Below are 4,422 nucleotides of genomic sequence, written 5' to 3' on the forward strand. Positions count from 1 at the left end.
GCATGGAGACAACCTCCACGAGCTTATGTATATGATAGCATCCACGGACTAACGCGTGGAATTTTTGTCAGTCTTAGACTGAGTCATAATCTTGGTTAGTCCAAAGCTAGAAGTTAACTAATAAGAAACATGAAAATCAAGTTAATGAGAAATGGATGACATGACATAAGAAACTGTTGTTGAACAATTGTTTTCATTTGAGATATATATATATATATATATATATATATATATATATATATATATATATATATATATATATATATATATATATATATATATGCTTCTTTGAAAAGATGATAATGAGAACTTATATGCATGTTATTTGTATGAGCTTTCCTAGTATTGATACGATGTTCATTTTATCTGGTGTTGTTAATTGATTATTTTCTTATTACTTATGGTATAGCGGTTTGAAATTCTTACTGGGCTGGAAAAGCTTATATTCTTCTTATTTTTTTCAGAGTCACAAGAGGCGTAGTTTTGAATGGGAGGGATGTAGAGTTCGTGCAGCTAGTCATTAGTTTGTTAACTGTTTCTTTATTTTGCTGATACCGATGGACATCGGAAAATTGTAACTGAACTTGTTGATGATCTAGCGTTAGCAGATTGATTTAATTATAATTGTTGGTATTGTGTGATTTTTGTTCATCTCAGGCCTAGCATATTCTTTGAGGCTTTGCTCTAGGGATGTGCAGCCGTGTTACGTACCCGGACTTCGGGGCGTGACATTACCACCATATCCAAAAATAGAAGACACCATGTTATTTTAACTCAAGGGGTGCTTCTACTGCAGCTGCCCTTTGTTGATTCCAGAATAGTCCAACTTCTGCTCAAATTGTTCATAGGATCTTTCACATTCTGACTTATTTAGGTGCCAGAATGCTTGAAGTCATTGCTGTTGGCCTCATCATCAGTTGCACCTTGGCATTTGTTAGCTTCGGAAATATTTGCTTCTCTGTGCTTGTTTTTCCATCTTTCCTTGAATCCTTGCATGCAGTCCTTTTTTCACTACACTAGAACACCTGATGATGTTTTGCCACATCAGGTGATCCATCTCCTTTGCATAATGTATAGGCTTTGCTCGCTTGTACACAATGATCATATTCGGTGCCCCACAACATCTAAATCTACAGATGCTTGTCATGGCAAAGCTACAATCAGATGGTAAAAACGTTACAAGACTCAAATTCTACATGATGTGACTCAATTTATTAGACTAGAAACCATCAATCAAGCATCAATAAAGTACGAAATTATTTACATCTACTCTACATAATAATGTCATTATTTGTTAAACTGTTACAGTTTTTATCTAAAAATGTTTATATGTTAATATAGAAATCATAAACCATGACTTTACAACCAAATAACGTACATATTTACTGTATAAAATTATTTTCTTTATCAATCCTAATTCATGGCATCAGTCCATGTTTTAATGTTGGGATGTTTCTATTTATCAAACATCTTTTTTAAAAGGAAAAATAAAAATCTCATTTGTATGTGAATAGGAAATAAAAACACTTTTTATTTAAGAACTTTCTAATTAGCATTTGGTCCGAATTTAAGGGGTTTTATTGCTATAGAGAAATCATATTGAATATGTGTTTTCCCTGTTTCATCTTTTCAAATTAAGTTTAAAACTCGCGAAGTTTAAAACTTGCGAAGTTATCAAACTAAGATTCGATGTCTTGATGTTTCTTAAGGGTCATTACTTCTCAACTTATTGTCAACATACATAATCTACTAATGATTTTTGCTTTCATGGATGAGAAATTTCACTTGAAGTCCTTTCATCTATTATATTATCAGTTCTCGCTGGAAATTTGTGCTAAATGGTCTCGGTATCTAATTCATTCTCAGGTGCTTGGTATGGCATAGATGGTTTAGAGAATATTTGCTCGTCAACGGGGGACAAGGTGGAATCGTGTTGTGACAAGCTGTAGATTTTCAAGCCCAGTGGATCAAGGCTTTGTGGTGACTGCAAGATTGCTGGAAAAAAGAAAGGCTGAGGTTGGGAAATAACATGCTCATGTTGATAATAAATTCTTCAATGTGATTTTAGATCAGAACTTGCAAAACCACTTATTTTACAGAGCTTACTAAACACCTTGGTTAAAACCTTGTTCTGTAGAATTCAGGTTGTCACATTATAAGGTAAGCAGAACGTAAGGGTATGTCAATTTTTTATTCTAAAACAATAGATGTATGTCTGTTCCATCTTGTGTCCCTAGTTAATGGAGAATGAGAACTTGTTTATTTGACTCTGGTAACATTACTCAGGAGATACAGTGAGATCAATATTTGAACTTTGTCAGATCAGGATTCAAAACGAATAGCATCCCTCTTAAAGACATATTTTAGTAGTCAAGTCTATTATGCCAATATTGGCTGTGACTGCATTTAGAGCTGCACTTGTCAACAACCAGAGCATATAGTATCAGTTATTTTAATTGTTTTAATGAAAATTCTGAATTGTTGGATGATCCATATTTAGTGCTAAAATGATTGGAAAAGACCCAAAGGTTTGTTTACAAATTTACATGCATAGTTGAATGGTCATTTATTGATGAAAACTTCAGGATCATCATGCATGTTGAAATGATTCATTGTTGTTCATGTAATATATGTAATTTTTATATCCATATAATTCAGAAACGATGATGACCGTATCTTCTTTCATTTAAATTGGTCAATGTTTATCTCAATATATGCCTATATAAGATGATAATATTTAAGTTAACCATGTTTTGTTAAATGCTTTACAGTCAGGAATTAAAACTGCCCTCCTTTTCGCCCTTTTTTTAATCTTCTGACAGACATGTCCTCGGTGCTATGATAATCTAATTCCATTTTAATTATGTATATGCAGCGTAGCTCCGTTAAAAAAGATCATAGCTGAATTTTATCAGGAAAAAAAAAAAAGTTATATCTTGGAGAAGGATATATGGAATGTCCTCTATCCCGCTGAATGTCTTGTGCTTTTGCAACTGATAGTCAACTCAAGATGGTGGAGATTATGAAAATGGTTTTAATGTTCTGTTTTCAGGATACTTCAAACTTGAAATTCTAAACTCAATTTTTTGTTTTTCATAATCATGTCAATCTTTTTTTCAGCGAACACGTCAATCTATTTTCATTTTTCCAAAATCTGTAATGGTGGGCTGCTCTTTTTTTTTTTACCTTTATTTCTTATTTGTTTTAACAGTGTATTTGTTATCTCTATCTATTGATAAAAAGCCAGCTCATGGAGGTTAATTCGGTTGATGCTTCCCAAACAAGGGCATTGTGTCCCTATTTCCAATTAGGCAACCAACCAGCACCCTGGTTGGCCGCTGGGAATGCTGTGTAACCATCTATGCTTTGTCGGATATGATTCTCACATACGGAGCACTGATTTATTTATGCATGAATGACATGGTTCTCGTTTGTATGATACGACTAATTGTCACAGGAAAATTATATCCTACACAGCATGCACTATATGACCGTCAATCACAGTATCTCATTTCTATAATGGTGCATCGAGATGAGTGATTGATGAATGGGTTTTATGAGTGGCTACGATTGACGGTATGCACCATGCTGTAGCAATTCAGGACTTTATCCAAAAAGGCTAGCTGAAAGATATTATTTGGATTTTTTGATCTTATATTAGTACGCAAGATCTATCCAACGAATAACCGATGTGAGACTAAATACATGTCCGGTCTTCACATACTCTTTCCATTTAAGTTCTGAAGTTTTTGTCAGGCTAAGGGTTCAAATCCATTTAAATCTAATCACAAGTACCACAATCAGTCCGTAGTAAGCCTCAATAAATTCATACTGTAGTATTTTCTAGTCAATATAAGTTATGAGCCAGATCCGCTCTGATATTATTTATAACGATTCAAGACCTTGTCCAAAAAGACTAGTTAAAAGGTATTATTTAGACTTTTTGATTCTGTATAAGTACTTAAAATCTATCCAACAAATAATTGATATGTGATTAAATATAAGTTCTTCACACGTGTATATAAGATTTTATTTCTTGATTGCCCTGATGCCTCCAATCAGCTGATCTATGCAACCGATTTACTTGATCCAAATTGGATATGGACTGAAATGAAAGTCTCTATTATTTTATTTTATTTATTTATTTATTTATTTTGATTTGATTTGGAGAAATGGCTGAGTACAGTACCACAAAAAGATGGTCAAACGCCTGTGGCTGCTATGAGGGCGGCTTAAATTTTGTCCCATTTGGCCCCCAAGTACCGGGAGGAGGACGCAACTCAACGCAGCTCCACCTTTTTTTTTTTTATTCCCTTTCCTTTTCAAAAGAAGAGCGTAAATCTCTTTCTTTGATTTTTTTTGCTTTAAGAGTGGCTCGATCACGTACATCACTTGTGTTAAGATTTAGTGGTAGATATAGAA

At 33.7% G+C, this 4,422-nt stretch overlaps 1 protein-coding gene across 5 annotated transcripts in view; it reads left to right on the forward strand.

Annotated features, from left to right (window-relative positions):
- Nucleotides 1–3,268, forward strand: part of LOC103702757 (protein TRANSPARENT TESTA GLABRA 1-like) — a 12,912-nt gene extending 9,644 nt beyond the window's left edge. For 2 of the 5 annotated variants that reach the window (XR_001879186.5, XR_015988037.2), the window contains exon 3: nt 465–651. The gene's annotated coding sequence lies outside the window, so the exon portion shown is untranslated. Of the gene's footprint in view, nt 1–464; nt 2,487–2,875 lie in introns of those variants that run through there. The other 3 variants (XR_001879185.5, XM_026802869.4, XM_008785310.6) reach the window with 3 other exon arrangements.
- The last annotated feature ends 1,154 nt before the right edge of the window (nt 3,269–4,422 follow it).

Source organism: Phoenix dactylifera, chromosome 6 (genome assembly GCF_051530095.1).
Source record: "Phoenix dactylifera cultivar Ajwa chromosome 6, Ajwa_hap1_PhDact_Kaust_v1.1, whole genome shotgun sequence".
In the NCBI taxonomy this organism is placed as follows: domain Eukaryota; kingdom Viridiplantae; phylum Streptophyta; class Magnoliopsida; order Arecales; family Arecaceae; genus Phoenix; species Phoenix dactylifera.